The following is an 8543-nucleotide window of genomic DNA, read 5'->3' as shown; positions in this document are numbered from 1 at the left end:
TGAGCAGAGCAAGAACCTCTTCTGATGGAGGTGGAGAAAAGATGTCACTGTCCGCCAGGCCCTCGCTGGGTGGCCAAGAGACCCGGAGCAGGTGCCTTGTGACCTCCGCCCTAAGTTGAGAGCCCTGACCTCCTTGCTCAAAACGTGGAAAAAGTAATGATCACCTCGTGTGCACAGTTATGGGGACAGAACGAGATGAGACCGTCTTGGCAGGCAAAAGGTGCTCAATTAATCCCCTCTTTGCTTTCTGGCATGTGACCTTGACCTGGGAAGGAACAGTGAGTGCCTAACCGACGCAGAAAGGAAGGAGCCTAGATGGATGATATTTTTAATGGGATTGCGGGTCATATGACAGTTCAATTTAGAATCTTCTCTGAAGGCCTGGACCAGAAGCTGGAATCTTTTGTAATTTTTTTCCTTTGTTCTTTGGCTGACGTCTGTTTTCCCCAGGGAAAACGGAAGCTCCAGGGGGGCGAGAATGAGTTTGTGTTAGCAGTTCTCTCCAAAGCCTGTGGCGGAGCATATAGCACATAGATCACATCACAGATATGTCATGTGGATGAGTGTGATGATGCTCATAAAGCACTCAGCTCAGCACCTGGAATATTCTATGTGATGTCCATGAATTATAATCACTGATTTTTTAGAATTCAGGGTGACGGAAGCCTGAGGTGGACTTCCCTGGTGGCTCAGGTGGTAAAGAATCCACCTGCAATGCAGGAGACCTGGGTTCAATCCCTGGATTGGGAAGATCCCTTGGAGAAGGGAAAGGCTACCCTCTCCAGTATTCTGGCCTGGACAATTCCATGGACAGAAGAGCCTGAGGTGGGGAGAAGGAGAACGGGCTGAAGACACCACCGTGCCTGAGGGTGAGGAAAACCAGAAGGACTAGCAAGATGTGGGGGTGAGCCTCCAGTTTTAACTCATGGGGTGAACAGAAGGGACCCACTCTGTGAAGCAGAAAACCAGGCCTGAGAACAAGGATGCAGAGCCTAGCTCCATAAAGAGAGAGCAGAGCTGCTCAGGGGCAGATTTTCTCTGAACATGGTCTCTGCAGCACCCCCAGCCCCAGCCCTGACACCCCCGAGTCCCCATTCACCCCAGCAGCCCATGTGCATTTCAGGCCAGAGCCCATAGCTACGGGGACCTAGAGTGGCAGTTCTTGTCCAATGGGGAGCCAGAGAGGGTAGTGTCCTCATCACAGGGGCTGTCAATGGGAAAGCAAGGGCTCAGCGTAGGGGCCCCTCCAGCCTGAAAGCAGAATTCATTCTCAGCTCCTGAGAAGATGAAGTGGATGACACCAGCCTGGATTTTCATGTCTCACAGGCGCCTGTCCAGACAACTCCCCCGTTGCCATCTCCCTCCAAAGAAGGAGCGATGGTTGAGGCAGGGGCATCTGAGGGGGGCCGATCCACACAGTGCCCCTCTCCCTTCTGCCTCACACAGTCTCACAAGCTCACTGTCCCCTCAGACCTGGGTTCTAGAGTTGCCTCTTCCTCTTACCCTGGCCAGGTGGCTTCTGTTCCCTGGGAAGAAGGGACATCAAGACTGTCCCTCTGGCATCCCCTCCAGGCCTCTTCATTTGGGTAACAGCCTTGACTTTACCTCCCCCTCCAGAGCTGGTCCCAGATTCCCTAAGCCATAGCCCAGACCAGGGGCAATCAGCACAGGACTAGTTCAGTCCTGTGTTTACCTCAAAGGTAAACATATCACTTACCATGAGCCAATCAGAGAAGTCCAGGGCTTTTGCTTTCTGGCTGGAAGAGGTATGTCTTCCAGTAAATGGCATCATGAAACTACGTGGCCCCCATTAATGCTGCAGCCACCTGAGAACCTAGATCAAAGATGAAGACAGTGCATTGGAGGCAGAGAAGAGGCTTGGAAAACACTGGGTCCTTGGTCACACAACTGAGATGCTGGATCAATCCTTACCTGATACCTAATCCACCACTAGTTTGATCATTTAAGCAAGTGTGTGCTGGGTTTTCTTGCCACCTGCACTGGATCTCAGCTCATCCTTCTGTAATAGGAAGCAGTTATTCCCTGAAGGCTCAAATGTTCACTGGTTCCAGTGGAATCCCAGGAATTAGCAAAGGCTCCCAGTCCCCTGACAGGAAACCTTCAAAAGTGAATCTCCTTGAGTAGCTCCTATTTCCGTGCTAAATCCATTCATTTATTCATTCAACCAGAATAGGTTAAGCACCTACTCTGTTCCCAGCCTTGTGCAAAGTGTGCAGTTAACCTCCAAGGGAAATAAGGTGAAGGAAGGAAGGAAATGAAGAAGGAAATCAGTAAATAAGACAATTTCAGAGGGGGTTACGTGCTTGGAGAAAATAAAACAAGGCAACACGATAGGACCCTGACACAGGTGTCGGGGGACAGACCCTGCTTCGTCTCAGGTGGCCGGGAAGGGTTCCCTGGGACAGGTGGCATGTGGGCCAGGACCTTAATGATGAGAAGGAGCAACGATGCTAAGATGTAGGACAGGACGTTCCTGAAAGAAAGAATGGCAAGTGCCAAGGGCCTGAGGCAAATCAGGCTTCTTATGTGTCAGGAAAAAAGATAAAAAGACAGTGATGTTGGCTCAAGTTAGACTCAGTAAAATTTGAATACAGTTTGTTACGGGCCAGTTACTATTCTAAGCACTCCATTTGCGTTAACTAACAATCTCTGAACAAGCCCACAGGATATGTGTCATTATCCCCGTTTTACAGATGTCGATTCATGAGTCCCAGAGAAGCTTATTAATAAATTTAAGATCTAATAGCTAGTGAATGTCAGAGGCTGGATTTGAACTCGGGTTTTCAGATGCTGGAGCCCACATCCGTTCGGCCTTCCTGTGCCTCATTTGGGGAACGATGGTAACGGTCTTTCCCGTGGTTTCCTGTGAGCTCGCTATGGCCTTCCCTCACTTCTCAGTCAGGCAGGGCCTCCTCACCTGCCTTCAGCCTCATGGTCAGCCTCGTGTACAGCCCCTGGTGGAGAAGTCTGCCGTTTGGGGGAATATATTCAAGTCAGTGCAATGTTAGTGTTACTGCTCACCTGTGCTATGTTCTCCAATCAACTTTACCAGTATTTAAGGATTTGATTTGTTTTTCTTCCATTTGATCAGCCTGACCACTGTGTCTTGATCTTAGTTTCTCCCAGACTTGAGTGGGAAACAGAAATGCCACTTACTGGCCCTGCAAACCCCAAGAGTGATCACCAATGTTGGCAGGGTTTGGAGCAGGTAGAGGCTCAGAGGTTGAATTTTATTCTGAATGCAACTGGATAGACTTCCAGTTTCAGCCTGCCAGTTGCTTCTCCTGTCCTTATAACAAGAAAAACCTGGAAAACTGCAAACCAATGACTGTTCTTGGACTCATCAGAGAACTGACATTACAAGGCAAACTGCCCCTGCAAAATCAGGAGAGATGGGGTATACAGATGGTCACAGCAAGACCCACTGGACCCATTGTTAAAGGAAAAATAATGACTCATGACACTTGCTAAAAAAAAAAAAAATAGTAAAGTAGATTTTATTCAGGAAGTGGGGGTGCTTCAAGAATGGGATTCTGTAGTAGGGGAGGGAGAGATTGGGCTCACCCCCAAATCCAACAAGAAAAAGAAGGAATTTATAGCCAAGGAGCAATATAGGGGGTCATTGGATGGAAATTTTCTAAGAGGAAACCTCAGGGGTTAGAGGACATTCTGGCTAAAGTAATCTAACAGGATTCTTGCTGAAGGCAGCCTGGGTGATCAGGCATCACATTGGGGATAGTGAAGATGCAGAACCCAATCAGATAAGAAGGGTAATCAGAGGGCGAGGGTGGGGGATTCTGATTAAACTGACTTGGCAGGACCCTCACTGCAACTGTATGATGCGCGGGTAAAAATGAAATCCCCCATCCAGGGCCCAGTTGAGAAGAGAGTTCAGAGGAGCCTGTTTGGTCAAGGAGAGAATCTTTGCCACCATAAATCTGGCGGGAACACTTACATGCAGCTTAACTTGCTAGAGGCTGAGTGTGGACAATGTAGGGGTAGAAACTCCTGGGGCCCCTGCAGTCTCAGGGGAGCCCCAAACTTTCATGGGCTTTACTCCTCGAACCCCAGCAAATACACCTGGGAGGCACTGGAGTTTTGAGCAGAGGAGTCACCCACACTGGGATTATCTCTGCAACCAGCAAGCTCCAAAGAAGGTAAAGCAGACCCCTGGTGATCTAAAGCGAAGTCACTCAGTCATGTCCAACTCTTTGCAACCCCATGGACTGTAGCCTACAAGGCTCCCCCATCCATGGGATTTTCCAGGCGAGAATACTGGAGTGGGTTGCCATTTTCTTCTCCACCTGGTGATCGAACAGAACTGGAAAGAACTTCCTCACCAATACTGAAAAACGTCTGACTTCCTGTCTTGCCTGAAATTCTGCCATTAATTTCCTCTCTGGGTCCAAAAGATTTATCTGAGACCCATCGCCAAACGTAAGGACCACCACTGAGCAACGCCTTGACTGCTGAGCTTACAGATTGGGGTGGGGATGTCAGAGGGAGCTGAGCACAGGGGTCTGGGAAGGATTTCTGGGGTGAAGACTCGGGGACAGAGAGTAGGAGAGCAGGAGCCAAGGAAAAGGGAGGGACACACTTGGCAACCACCTTCTTTCTGATTTATTCCCTGAAGATAAACAAGATCCAGCCCTGCCCTCTAGGAGCGCACAGTCTGAGGGAGGAGGCAACACTGAGAACAGAGGCTCGCATGCGGTAAGAGCTGGGCAATGGAAGAGCACAGAGAAGAGGAAGCGGCCAGCCTGGGACAAGGGGTAGTCAGAGATGCTCTCCTGAGGCGGGGACACTGGAGCAGACTAGGCGAGTTGATACGGAACTGGAACAGTGTTCCAAGCAGCCAGAACAGCACGTGCCAAGACCCAGAGGAATGAGAATGCACAGAGCGACCAGAGCCCAGATGGCTGGGGGGAAGTGGTGAGAGACGGTCCTGAGTGCCAGCTGTGGGCCCTGGGAGGACCAGGGGCTTGAGGGCAGCAAGCAGGAGTGGAACGTGACCTCCAGGAAACCTATCTCCCAAGGGTCCTGACAGCTCCTAGTACGCAGGAGGGGCTCCACCAACGTGAAATGAAGGAATGAATCAATGATTGTGACAGGGTAATAGGAAGACAAGGAGGACATTGCAGTGGTCCAGGCGACAGCTAATGAGGTCACACAAGGTCATAGCGGTGGGCACAAACAAAGCAGGTGACTTGAGAGCAATCTAAGAGGAAGGCACTGGGTGGGTGGGGTGTATACCCGTGGTGGCTCAGACGATAAAGAATCTGCCTGCAATGCAAGAGACCCAGGTTCAGTCCCTAGGTCAGGAAGGTTCCCTGGAGAAGAGAGTGGCAACCCATTCCAGTATTTTTGCCTGGAGAATTCCATGGACAGAGAAGCCTGGCGGGCTACGGTGCATGGGGTCGCAAAGAGTCAGACACACTGAGCGACTAACACTTGCACTTTCATACCTGTGTATATGTACACAAGGGGGCTGTTTGTGTGTGTGTGTCAATGCATGTCTCTGTGTGTGTCTGGGTGTGTGCTGTGCATATCTGCACACTTGTCTGCACGTGCAGAGGTTCTGAGTGGAGCCCACAGGACTCACTAAGGCCAGAGGTCAGCTGGGACCCCCATCCGTGCCTCTTCCTCTGCCCATGCTGCCCTCATTACCAAAGAGGGGTGTTTGTCCCAGTCCTGACCACCCCCAGGCCATGTTTCTCTGCATCTCCTGCTGTGATTGATACAAATGCTGCTCTAATTTCTCATCATTCCCTGAAATTTACAAAATGGTTTATTCAGTTACACTTTCAGCTCTGCTCCTTCCTTTCCTGTTCTGTTGTGTTGTGACCAGGCAAAGAGAAGAATAAGAAAAGTGGTAAAGCATCAGGAGGAGGAGGAATGATGGAGAAAAGAAAAGCAGCTGTGGGGCCAAAAAGCGATCACAGGAAAATGATGGGAGTGAGTCATTTATTTTCTTTTAAATAAGGATGAGTTCTGTTCACTTCCTAATACACCAGCCTCGTGGTTGCCTGTGATACGGGCCCCAGGAGGAGGGGATGTGACCTGATTACTCATGACTGTCCACCTACCGGCACCCACGGGGCTTGTTGCCCACTGAAGCGTCCTTCTCTCCCTCTCCTCACAGGGGTCTACTGCCTCTCTGCGCCCTGCCCTGGACAGGACCCCAGACAGGCTGGGTCCCCTATGTGTGTGAGCATCTGCTCTGTACCAAGTGCTGGGGTTGAGGTGACCAGAGTAGACACAGTCTGTGCCTTCCAGAGTTTCTAGTTGAAATTGAAATTAAAGCAATAACTACACAAAGAATCAGCTATAACATGATGATGGCCACAGGGGATCTATCTTGTCTGAGGGAGGTCGGGTGGGCTTCCTGGAGGAAGCAGTAGTCCTATGCTGAGACCTGACGGATGCATAAGAGTCAGCCAGGTGAGATGCCCTGGAAGATGCTCCAGGCAGAGGGAACAACATCCGCAAAGGCTCAGAGGTTTGAGTGTCAGAAGAAAGGCTTGTGTGGCTGGACCATCACACAGGCCTTTCTGTATGGCAGGTGCTGAGGCTGAGGAGGTGGATGAAGCCCGACTGCCCTGGGCTGCCAGGCCAGAGCAGGTGACGCTGAGGCAAAACCTAAAGGAAAGGAGAGAGGGAGGGAGCCAGGCAGACAAGGGAAGAGGGTCTAACCGGAGGCAAGGGTAAGGGCCAGGCCTTGAGGCAGGAATAGGATGAGGGCTCGCGATCCAGGAGGGATGGAGGGCTGGAAGGGAGTTACTAGTGGGGGATAGTCTGGAGGGATGGGGGGACATGCAGGGCCCAGGACCACTGTCAGTGTGGGCTTTGCCCAAGTGAGGCATGAGCTCTGGGGCGTGAGTCTTACAGGGTCACCTGGCTCTGCAGGGAGAGTGACGGGGCAGGGCCAGGCCTGAGGCAGGGGGACCAGGCAGGAGCCCGCTGCACTGGCCCAGGCATAATAGTGGAGAGGGACTGGGTGGGAGCCTAGAGAGTGAGAGAAGATACTAGATCCGGGGTTAAGTGGAGGTCGAGATAGCAGGACTTAAGGATTATGCATTCCATAAAAATCCAGCACAATTCATTTTTAAAAATTCATTCTATTTCATGCAACATCTTCTAGGAATCTCTTCTAACAAAACAGAAATTTGGAGAAAGAATAAAGATATCAATTGTAGTCTCCCCTGGTGGCTCAGACGGTAAAGAACCCACCTGCCAATGCAGGAGACAGAAGAGATGCAGGTTTGATCCCTGGGTCAGGAAGATCCCCTGGAGAAGGGAATGGCAACCCACTCCAGTATTCTTGCCTGGGAAATGCCACGGACAGAGGAGCCTGGTGGGCTTCCATCCATGGGGTCACAAAGAGTCGGACACGACTGAGTGAATAACACTTTCACTTTCACAGTTTATAATAGTCAAAAAATTGAAACCATTCACATTTCAAAAGTGAGAGTTTAGTAGGACTATTAATCAAATGGACTTTTTCTAAGGGTATATAGACAGAAAACTGGTCCAATTGGAGGGTCTGGTAAGAAAGACCCAAATCTGGGTGTGCCCCACATGGATGGCACAGCTGGGGCTTCACGATGTCTACTCCCTCTGCAACAGGGGGCCAGAACATCCCCGTCACTCTTCATGACAGGGGCATTAGTGAGACTTGCTTTGACCAAAGAAACATGAATGGAGGTGAGGATGGACACTTCCAGGAGGGACAGCTCAGGGTCTGAGCTCAATTCTCTGGTCCAATCTTCCCTGTCACAGTAACACTTGGGGATGCTGACCTCCTAAGGGGCCTGAGACCGTGGCCCTGCCATCAGTCTGAGTCCCTGGGGCCAGCGGCAAGCAAAGCCCTCCCCTCTGAACACAGTGGGCATGTGACATGTATGAGAATAGCCTCAACTGTTTTGGAAAGTTGCTTGCTATTGCATCATATCCTAGCTTACCCCGACTGTCACACCATTGTGAAATCAACTATGAAAATATATAATTGCACAGGAATAGAAAAAGGAAAGAAAAAAGGTTATTAGTAGTAGAAACTACTGTCTTTGGGAGGGGAGCAATTAGTGATTGATAACCTCTTTTATATTAATGTTTGCACTTTCCAGACACTTCAGTGTTAAGTAGGTATCGCTCACATTAAGGGGAAAGGTCAGTGTTATTAACGAGAGTGCGGGCCCTGGAGAGGCCGTCCTGTCCCAGGCTGTATCTCCAGCTTCAGGCACAATGAGCATCTGTCCCGCCCAATTAGCCCTTTATTACTGATCGTTTTGTTCTCTAATTGTCCGTCCTGCATAATTTAGCATGGTCATATACTGTCTTTTCTCAAATGTTTAATTTAGTGTTTCTTGGCCTCAGTTTCTCATCGCCAAGTGCAGTGGTGGCAGAGAAATCTTTAGAGGCCTCTCAGCGCCAGCCCTCCCTCAAGCCTGAAATAATGAAAGCTTCCTACAAAGCAGATAATGTTTTGCTGCTGAGGATCTGAGGCACAGGGAGGTGGAGGAATT

At 50.1% G+C, this 8543-nt stretch overlaps 1 long non-coding RNA gene across 1 annotated transcript; it reads right to left on the bottom strand.

Annotated features, from left to right (window-relative positions):
* Positions 1-312: 312 nt before the first annotated feature.
* Positions 313-2061, bottom strand: LOC112442418 (uncharacterized). Its single transcript, XR_003030515.2, has 3 exons — positions 1933-2061; positions 1718-1834; positions 313-509 (listed from the first exon to the last, which is right to left on the bottom strand). It is a non-coding gene; the product is annotated as an uncharacterized lncRNA (long non-coding RNA).
* Between the last annotated feature and the right edge of the window lie 6482 nt (positions 2062-8543).

This window comes from Bos taurus, chromosome 2, assembly GCF_002263795.3.
Source record: "Bos taurus isolate L1 Dominette 01449 registration number 42190680 breed Hereford chromosome 2, ARS-UCD2.0, whole genome shotgun sequence".
Classification (NCBI taxonomy): domain Eukaryota; kingdom Metazoa; phylum Chordata; class Mammalia; order Artiodactyla; family Bovidae; genus Bos; species Bos taurus.
This window is presented reverse-complemented; position numbering and strand designations above follow the sequence as displayed.